This window comes from Abrus precatorius, unplaced genomic scaffold (assembly GCF_003935025.1).
Source record: "Abrus precatorius isolate BTA unplaced genomic scaffold, Abrus_2018 Scaffold7, whole genome shotgun sequence".
NCBI lineage: Eukaryota > Viridiplantae > Streptophyta > Magnoliopsida > Fabales > Fabaceae > Abrus > Abrus precatorius.
Window position 1 is genome coordinate 19,125,695 of NW_020874417.1, and position 11,011 is coordinate 19,136,705.

Genomic DNA, 11,011 nt, shown 5'->3' on the forward strand with positions numbered 1-11,011 from the left:
TTTCTTTTTGAAAATAAATGAGTAGTGTAACTCTAGTTGGGTAATGGTTGGAACTCAAGGAAAGAGATGAAGCTAGTGAGCTTCGAACACTTAAAGAAAGTGCATTGAGGCACGGATATAAGTACTTGCCAATTCTCTACATATATATGGTTCTGAATAGTTGATAAAGTCATGTGAAATCTTAAATTTGGCCAACGCCTATGTGCGTGATTAAGGGAGTGCAACTCCAAAAGTATGCATGACTATTCATAAGGCAAATGTGTAAGAAATTCCACTCCCCTGTGAAGGAAGTCATGAAGTTATTTTATAACTGCTGTTGGTGAAAGACAGGGAAGACCTCGACGTCTAGGGGATTTAATGGAGTTGGGTGACTTACCAATAGCCCTATCAGTGTCCTAGGCCCCGGAACTCTAGCTGGGAGTCTCCACGCGATGCTCCTTTATCCTGACCTTCTCCTGAGGCTTATCTTGTTGGTCGAGCTAGATCAGTCGGTGGAGGTTCGAGTGCCCACCATACATGCGAAATGTAGGCTGGCTAGTGAAACTCCTAACAACTTCTGAACAATAGGATTGTTATGTATCCAGAGTCGCATAAGCATGAAAATAAGATTGTTACTTGAAAATATATCTCACTCCTTCTTTTCTTTGTTGAAATATGTTGTGGTGTTGGACATTTTCTTTTAGTTGTCACAGATCTTGAGGATGACCTTTCTCCGTCTTATTCTCCACGTTAAGCTTAATTTGAAGAGGATCCTTCAAATACCAATGAGATAGAAGAGGACCTTTCCAAGGAGTCCTGACCGATGTTTTGTTATTTCTTTTGTTGTCCACTGCTAAGGGACTCCTCTTGTTGTACAGTGGAGAATTCGATACTTTATATTTTATTTAGTAGCTTGGGTGTAATGTACTTTGTTTTGGTACTCTGATGTTCGTGGATTGTGTTTTAAGATTCTTGGATAAATTGCAGTTACTTTTGATAATTATGGGATTATTTATATGACCATGTTTATTTTATCAATTATCTTCTGATTTTTATTTGGATGGAATTAAATAGGCAGAAAAATTGGTTCTTCAATGCATTCAGGTAATGAACGTGAACTTTGTGGGTTCGTCCCATAAGAGAGTTCTAGTTGAAGTGATAAACCACATGTTGTATCTCATATTATTAGTAATTGGCTCATGAGCAGGGGAAAAAGATTGGAGTCCACTTGTATAGTTATGTCAATACATGGTATGGCTATATTATTCAAGTGGTACTTACTAATGTTATGATTTTCTAAACTATGAGTAAATGAAGAAAACAAAATCTCATGAGTAATTATTAGTAATAAGAGTATGACATGAATCTTTATAAACTGTTGCTTATCAGGTGCATGAAGAATTAAGATCCATGTCGTGACCACGTGTCACTTTAAATTATATCAGAAGCAAGTTTTTCAATACTCAAGAATGATAATGGTATCCATAAACCAGGTTGAATAATCCTATACACATGTTAAAAGAAAAAAAAATCCCATTTGGTCCAAGACTCTTAATAGCAATCTGTATACATTACGCGTCAAGTTATTTAAAAGTAGTACGATTGTTGGTCACGATAATCATCGCCGTTACACATACAATCAAGAAAAGGAGGCATAACTCAATCGAATTATACTTCCCATGCAATCGCAAAATGTAAGGTCAGAAAACAAACTCAGAGCAATCAATCGATCTTCCAATTCTTGTTCGAGCAAGTGCAATCCAGAACTTGGTAACACAATTGAAAGCAAAATGCGGAAGAAAACAACTCAAAATTGCAGAATTCTAAACATCTTTCAACCATAAAATGCAGAGCAAGTGCAATGGAATTCTAAAAGGTGCAAGAGAATGAGAGAATAGGTAAAAAAGTGAGAGGTTTCTTGGAAGCAAAAAAGTTTATAAAGCTGAAAAACAAAAAAATGAACTAAGTGTGCTTCCAAATCAGCCCCTGACCTCTTTAAATAGTAGTCCAAAATGAATAAAAATGAATGGACCAGGGCTGGGCCGATAATAAATACAACAAAACCGCAAAAACAAAAGCAATACAAAAGTCAAGCTAAAAGTATGAACTTCTAAAATTCATATAAAATAGATCCGAACTCCAAAAATCCAAATCCATATGTCCAAATTGAAGCCCCAGAAGTAAAGAATCCAATACAAAAAGAATCAACCAAAAAGGATATCTATAGAAAAAGTTATGGCCAGATTAGTGAATAAAGGTCAGAATAGAAAACATGAAACTAAAAAAATGAGTATTTACCAAAGTTCCTAATTAATGTGAGAAATGCAAAAATACACTAATGGAAGAAATAGGGGAATGAAAAGACATCTAAAGGATGCAATAAAACTATAAATGTGGGAACAAAATATGAGTCATCATCCACTTTCGAACTTGGAGTATCTAGCTTAATCATCAGCGTGAGTGAAGTAAGAGCAATACCTTGATAACTCGTCAAACTTGGCTACGTACTCTCCTATGCTCATATTCCCTTGTTTCAAATTCAAAAACTCCAATTCTTTCCTCCTTCTAAGGTCCTCAGAAAACTACTTCTCGAGATATTTGCGATGAAAGGTCAGCCAATCTATGGCAGCCCCATCCATTACCAATTGTTGGCGAGCAATTCTCCACCAATGTTTCGCCTCACCCACGAGCATGAAAGTAGCATAGACAACCTTCTCATCTTTCGAACATGCCATGGCCTCAAATATCTTCTCCAACTCCTTCAACCAGAGTTGGGCTCCATTTGGGTCATACCCATCATGAAAATGAGAGGGTTTGTTCTTACAGAATTCGGACAATCCTCGATTTGGAGCTGCTCGTGTTGCCTCTCAAGGATACCCATTACTCTTTCGAGTAGGGTATCAATGGTCCCATTCTTCTGTCTCTAAGCCATAAAAACTCTTAAAAGCATGTCACAAGCAAGTAAGACAGTAGGAATATCCTAAGGTTCAAAATCATAAATCAGTCAGGGTAATAAAGTAAACACACAGCAAAAACAACTTATCATTCAAGTCACACAAGAATGGGTAGTTCGGACCATACTCAGGGCCAAATAGATTGAACTACTCTAATATCATTGAAGTGTAACACCAAATTTTCACTAAGGTTCTAACATCATCAAGTCCTAATAACATTCTCAAATGAGACGTGCGCGTACATGCACATGTATATATAATCACACCATGAACATCATAACACATTCATTCAACATCCTCGAATAATGTCATAAAGGAATTATCCTCAAATTTTCATATCTTGTCATTAAATCATGGTCACATTTCAAGAGGTCACAAATATAAATTTCCCTCTTATTCAATTATGTGCTGTCAATTAAATTCACTACCACATTCAATCAAATGGTGGAGATAAATCATTATAATAAATTTGAAAATTTGAGAAACATTAACTCAACACTAGCTACTTCCAATTTTTCCACATCATCATCAAGTATCTAACTATTTTGTTGTTTCAATAAATACTCATAACATCCATTTCTCATTCTAACCATCCGCAATATTGTTTCACATCAAACAGTAAAATATGCATATTGAAATTTTGACGCTTTAAAACTAAATTTGAGAAGTATAAACGCATAATTATATAAAGAGAAAGCAAGTAAATCATCCAAATCAACCATACAAAAGTAAGCATAGTCATAAAACAAACCCATAAAAGTATAGTATTTCAAAATAAACAAAACCAAAGTCCTACAAGCAGTATCAACCCATGACTACATAAACTAGTCTATACATAGAATTCCAATGGAAGAGAATCTTCACTTGGATCGAATTCTATTCCATCAGAATTAGGTGAGTCATTTGCCGGCTGAGCATAAGGAGAAGGTGGCAAGTCATCTGGGTCGCTATCGATCCATCCAACAGTGGGTGGCGGTGAGCGAGAAACACATGAAGGTGGTTGTTAAGGGCGTCGTGTAGAAGGTCCAGCCTCATCAGAAGAAGATGCAGGAAGTCTCAAGGAACAACGACATACAGGTCGGATAGAGGACTCGATGACTCCAATGTCTTTCCACTCAGGTTCAGAAGTAAAGCAAGGGCAAGAAGTGGTTGAAGGTGTAATACCTTATATTTCTTTTCTCAATATATGATAAATTTTCATAAAAATTTAAATGGTAAAGTAAATTTTCTTTCCAAAACTCTCTAATAAGAAAGAGACATTGAAATGATATAAGGTTCATAGAGTAATGATAAATCCATATTTTACTAAATTTTTATACATCATTTATTACTTTTTATAGAAAAGAATAGACTTAGATAGTGTAAAGAATATGAATATTCCAATTAGGCTAGATAATATAGGTTTCTTAGTTTTTGCTTAATTTACATTGATTTATATAGTTTATTTTACATGTTTTGATCATTTGAATAATGTGGCAGGAATCCCCAAGCTTATTTTGAAGAATTATTGGATTTTGAGGTAAAGTAACTACTTTCAAGATTGATAGTGACAACTACAGCAAGCCACTTCCAGCAAAGGGACCAAAGTGATCACTTTCAAAGCTTAAAGTGACAACTACAGTAGCCCAGAATCCACTAAACCTGCACGTGGTTACTATGAAAGTTCATAGTAATCACTCCAAAGCATGCAAAATTAAAGGTGCTGCGCGTAGTTACTATCAAAGTTCATAGTGACAACTCCAGAGAGTCTAAAATATCCCAGTGTTGCGCGTGGTTACTATGAACTTTCATTGTAATCACTCCAGAAAGGAAAAACCCAACTGATGCTGCGCGTGTTTACTATGAAAGAATGAAAGTAATTACTTTGGAGGGCATCAGCTTTAATATAAATCAAATTAGGGTGGAGAGTTCTTACACTTTTTTATACCTTTTCTCTTCCTTACTAAATTAGGACGATTTTCTAGAGCTTAGGACAACCTTCCGTGACAATCAGGGGTTCAACTTAGGGTTTGGGTTCTCATTTCTCTTGCTTTTACATTAATGTTAATGAGTTTTCTGCATTTCCCAACTGCGTTTTTGACCCCCATTTCCATGGAGGGCTAAATTTTGTGTAATCCTTAGTAAGTTCACACGGATTCTTGAGTTCCTTGATTTTAATGATAATATAATTTCTTTCTTCTCATGAATTACTTCTTCCTTGTCTCTTGAATTGAATTAATGGTGAATGAGGGGGATATTGCTTAATTAACCCTAATTCGTTTTAAGGAGATTCTAAACTAGGGATTGCTTAATCCTAGGTTTAATTCTAAGGTTGCATAACTTTGGGATGAGGGATTAGAGCCTAGCAAATTGCATAATTTCGTTAGGACTATAAGATTGATTTTCGCTTGTTAAATTAACATAATTCATAGGAGAGAGGATGAATGTTAAATCTTGAGTGGAATGAGGATAGAATCTTTGTGGATGAACTAAGGATTGCTGCTTTTTTTTATTGTTTGAATTAGTTAATCTTCAACGTGTTTAATGAAGATTAATAACCAATGTTCACGGGAGACAATCCAGGGTAACCATAGTACTACATTAATTTGTTTAAATTTTGATGAGGATTTGCGACAAATCTTTTAAACAGAACATGAGAAAGTTCGTTCATCAAATTGGCGCCGTTGTCGGGAAACATTAGTATTGATTTTTCATAAACATGTTATTTGCTCTGTTTTCATTTTCAGCATGTTTAGTGAATTCTCTTTTAACTTTTACATTGTGAATACTTCAATATAGTTGTAGTTTCATAGGTAAGTAGAGATATCTTGCATTTGGGTACAACAAATTGCTGTTTTCTGCATTTTGTGAATTCTAATTCTGCAATTTAGTTTACCACACTGTATTTTCATTTGCTGCACTCTACTCTATTTTTGCTACATAATTCTGCAGAATTTATGCTTGTGTGTTGCATATTTTCGTTCCATAGTTTGCAATTTCTTTCTATTTTTACTGTTTGGTGTTAATGCTTTATTTTACTGCACTTGGTTCTTAGTTTTTCTGCATAATTGTCATCTGAATTTTTCTGCATTTTTACTACTTCATTAGTTTACTTCTTTTCAATTTTCCATAGCTAATTCCTAATGAATGACCAGATCAAATCCGGGAGATTTATATCCTCCAGATATTAAAATTGATAGGACATTCCATAGGAATCTTAGGAAGCTTAATAGACAAAACTCTGCACATACTGAAGAATCATCTTCTCCATCTTCCATATATTCTTCTCTGCATTCTTTAAATTCTTAACCTTTAGAAATGGCAGAAAATGACCTGACACTTAAGTAGCTTGCCGCGCCGGACATGACTTACCAGACTTTGTGTATCCAATACTTGGATGTGGATGCCCCTTTTGTTCTTAAAACTGGCCTAATCCATCTTTTGCCTAAATTTCATGGTCTTGCAGGTGAAGATCCACATAAACACCTCAAGGAATTTCATATTGTTTGCGCTACAATGAGACCACAAGGTGTGCCTGAAGAGTATGTGAAATTGAAGGCTTTTCCGTTCTCTCTTATGGATTTGGCTAAAGATTGGCTGTATTATCTTCCACCTAGCTCTATTACAAGTTGGGACACCCTCAAGAGATTGTTCCTGGAAAAATTTTTCCCTGCCTCAAGGGCTGCCTCAATAAGAAAGGAAATATGTGGTATTAGGCAGCTGGAGAGGGAAAGTTTGTATGAATATTAGGAGCATTTCAAGAGACTTTGTGCTAGCTGCCCCCATCATCAGATAAGTGACCAGCTCCTAATCCAATACTTCTATGAGGGCTTACATCCAATGGATAGGAGCATGATCGAGCAGCTAGCGGAGGAGCCCTAGTTGACAAGACTCCCACTACTGCTAGAAACCTCATTGAGAATATGGCAGCTAACTCTCAACAGTTTGCTACAAGGTAAAACTCCATCATGTCCAAGAGTGTTAATGAAATTCAAACTTCAGATTCACATAAGCTGGAGCATAAGCTAGATGAGTTGGCTTCTATGGTAAAACAATTGGCATCCATCCAAAAGAATTCTGCTGCATATACACCTCCACCTCCATCCATTCCAGCCATGCTTTGTGGGATTTGTTCATCTATGGATCACTTCACTGATAGTTGCCCCACATTGTAAGAAACTGAATCTTCAGAAGGTAATCCTCAAGCTTATGCTGCTAATATTTATGCCAATAAATTTCCTTTTTAGCAGCCGCAACAACAACAAAGTTGGGATTTATCTTCTAATAGATATACTCCCGGTTGGAGGAACCATCCTAACTTAAGGTGGGGAGGAAATGCACAGCATCAAGGCTCTAGCCAACCAACCAACAACCATTTCCAACCGCATCAAGCTGGACAAAGCAAGCCATATTCAGCCCAGCAACATCACCATCCATCATCTTCATCTCAACAGCACCATCAAGCATCTTCTTCACTAGCTCCTGCACCTCAAAAGAGTGAGTCATCCTTGGAAGACCTTGTGAAGCAACTCACTATGAATAATCTCAATTTCCAGCAACAGAGTCAGGCTTTCCAACAATAGACTCAAGAAAGTATTAAAACCTTGGAGAATCAAATGGGTCAACTTGCTTCATCCCTGAGTCAACTTCAATCTCAAGGTTCTGGCAATCTCCCTGCACAAACTGTAACAAACCCAAATAATGTGAGTGCCATTACCTTTAGATCTGGTAAGGTGATGCAAGAGCCAGAAATGCCTAGGAGAAGGATCCTAGTTGCATTCTATCTGCGGAAGATGAAGGAGGAGAGGTTAAGAGCCAAGAGCAGCCTGCACCTATGCCCACTGATGAATCCATATTTTGACTAATATTTTAGCATAATTCTAACACATTTGATAAGAAAAATATATAAAGAAAGCAGAAAAACTTAGAAAAAGAGAAGGAATTGAAGTTTGTTTAAATTTGTAGTTATTTTAGCAATTGTGAAATATTTGCTTAGGAATTAAGTTTTTAATCTTGTTTTTGAAGGAATAAATTGAGCAAGGATCATATCCATGGAGGTTTGATGACAAGGAAGAGGAAAGAAGCAAGTCTGGACTCCAAAAACTCAAGAATAAGAAATTGCAGACTGGGCGTGATCACTATTATCAGTGAAAGTGATCACTTCAGAGCTCAAAGAAGAAGGAAAGCTCTACGTAACCACTTTTATCATTAAAAGTGATAGTTCCAGAGAGGCAAAATATCAGGAAAGCTCTGCGTAACAACTATTGTCATCAAAAGTGATCGTTCCAGAGAGTCTTCAACTTGGCGAGTTGCGCGTAGTCACTTTTATCAACAATAGTGATAACACGCAACTACCTTGGCTCTGCGTTGTCACTTTTATCATCAAGAGTGATAGTTCCAGAAAGCCCTCAATATCAGGAAAATGCGCATGGCCACTATTTCTGGGAAAAGTGTTAACGCGCAACCAAAAACTCTCTGCGTAACTGCTATTTCTCATAAAAGTGATGACGTGAAAATCTGGAAAATTTTATAAATACCAGAAACGATCCGGAAATAGGGGATTCGGTTCATTTTCAGGTTTTTTAGTTAGCTTCTTGTTAGAGGAAGTGAGAGAAAGGAGTAGGGATTCGAATCTTGGAGCTTCACGAAGAGGAATTGGAGTGGAGCAAGCTTCCATGGCGTTTCTGAGTTTCTTCTTCTCTTTCTTTTCTTTTCTCTGCTGCCATGGCTGTGTAATTCGTTCATAGTTAAGGATTGTAGATCTGAAACGAACATGTTGAATTGATTTAGATCTGGATTTCAAGGTTTGGAATAGATTAAGTGATTGATTCTGAACTTCACGTGGAAATTAAATGGAAATTTGATTAACTAATTTTAGAGGAACTCTTGTCAATGGAAATTGAATTTGTTTTTCAGATCTGAACCAATCACCGAGATTATAGTTTTCTTAGGGATAAGGAGCTTTGATCTTGCAATCTTTTGGTTTCTTACACTTAAAGCAATATTGAATTGAATCAGATCTAAGGAATTAGAATGGTTTAATTGAATGTTAGGTTCACTGAGTTAAGGAATTAACCTCTGAATAATACAATGTGAAACTGATTGTCATTCTTTCCAATTGCTTGTTAATTCAGAACTTTATTGATTAAACATTGGAGTTTTGGTGAAGCAATTCCCTAGCTATGGTTTCTTCCTCTGTTATCACATAACTGTGTGTTCATTGTTCTGTATTCTGCAAGTTCATTTTACTTTCAATTGTTCTAGTTTGCTGTTATTACATGTTACTACTCTCCTTACAATTTCAAAAAAGCTTAAATGGTTATAATTCTATGAAGTGGTATTTGAAACCTAAATTCCCTGTGGAGACGATATTTGGATCTTAAATTTACTCATCACGTGCTGCAATCCTAGTGCACTTGCTAGTGTAGATTACTAACAACAAGTTTTTGGCGCCGTTGCTGGGGAATTTTGAATTTCAATATCATTAGTAGTAGAAAAGTAACTAGATTGAGCATTTATTTTGTTGCTTTGCTTTCAAATTGCTTTCTGCATAATATTACTGCACCTTGTGTAGTATTCTACATAATATTTCTGTCTGCTGCATAGAGTTTTTACATCATTGTTTATCTGCATAATTTCAGTTTTCATTGTTCTTCATATTTGTAATTGCCATTCTGCATATTTTTACATGATTTTACAATTCTGCAACTGCTAGATTTAAGTTTCTATATGCTTTTACTAATAGATTTTGCATGAATTCTGTTGTACATTTCTGAATATCAATTGTAGTCTAATTTTGCTTCAAACTGATTTGTATATGTGTGGTAAAAACAAGAATAAATCAATTTTGGTCTTTGATCTTGACATAGACATAACTTTGAGAAGATTGAGAAAAGAGTCTAGAGCAGAAAAAGCCATAGGGAGTGATAGTGAATTAGAAGCTGTCCATTCTCCAGAATTTCAGAGTAATCCTAGAGTGAAAAGAACATCTACACCCTTGAGACAACCAAATCCAGCAATAGAAATGGCAGAGCAGAATAAAATTAGAACATTAGGGGACTATGCTATTCCTAACATGCAAGGTTTTAACTCTTCTATAATTAGGCCAACTATTCAAGCCAACCATTTTGAGATTAAACCTGCCCTACTACATTTAGTCCAACAGGATCAGTTTTCTGGAGGAAATTCTTATGATCCTAACTTGCATATTTCAAATTTTCTGCAGCTATGTGACACCATAAGAATGAATGGAGTTAGTGAAGAAGCTATCAGATTAAGACTTTTTCCTTTTTCCTTGAGAGATAGAGCAAAATGTTGGTTACAATCTCAACCACAAGGAAGCATCACAACCTGGACAGAACTTGTGAATAAGTTTTTAACTAAGTACTTCCCTCCATCCAAAGCTGCTAAGTTGAGAGGAGAAATTACATCCTTTGTGCAGCAAGAAGGAGAATCATTGTATGAAGCCTGGGAAAGATACAAAGAATTGCTTAGAAGGTGTCCACATCATTGTATTCCAAATTGGATGCAATTGGAGACTTTTTATAATGGGATGAATGCAGTAACAAGAACAATGGTTGATGCTGCTGCTGGAGGTTCATCAAATACAAAATCCTTGGAAGAAGCTCAGAGAATTATTGAGATGATGGCATCTTCAATATATCAGAATTCAAACTCAAGAAATCAAGGAAGAAATTTTGGTCATGAAGCTAACGTTCTGGAAACTTTTCTTGCACAGAATCAACTACAAAATCAAATGTTTTCAGAACAATTAGCTGCCTTAACACAACAAATCAGCAACCTGCAAATAGGGAGTATGCCTACCAGTCAGCTGAGTTGTGATTTTTGTGGAGGAAACCATACAAATGGTGCATGTGAGGCACCCACAAGTGAAACACAAGAGCAAGTGAATTATATGAATAATTTTCAGAGACAACAGCCATCATATCCTCCAGGATTTCAATTTTTGAATAATAGAACTCAGCAGTATTCTAATTGGAATAATCAATATTCTGCTGCAAAGAATTCTAACTCAAATTTGCCTTTTTCTAATGCAGGTCCAGCAACACAACAGCCTTATTTTCAGAAGAATTCATCCA

General features: G+C 36.0%; 2 non-coding genes across 2 annotated transcripts; both read right to left on the bottom strand.

The window, feature by feature from the left end:
• Positions 1 to 6,601: 6,601 nt before the first annotated feature.
• On the bottom strand, positions 6,602 to 6,706 carry LOC113873947. Its single transcript, XR_003506012.1, has one exon. It is a non-coding gene; the product is annotated as a small nucleolar RNA R71 (small nucleolar RNA).
• Positions 6,707 to 10,320: 3,614 nt separating this feature from the next.
• On the bottom strand, positions 10,321 to 10,427 carry LOC113873910. Its single transcript, XR_003505976.1, has one exon. It is a non-coding gene; the product is annotated as a small nucleolar RNA R71 (small nucleolar RNA).
• Between the last annotated feature and the right edge of the window lie 584 nt (positions 10,428 to 11,011).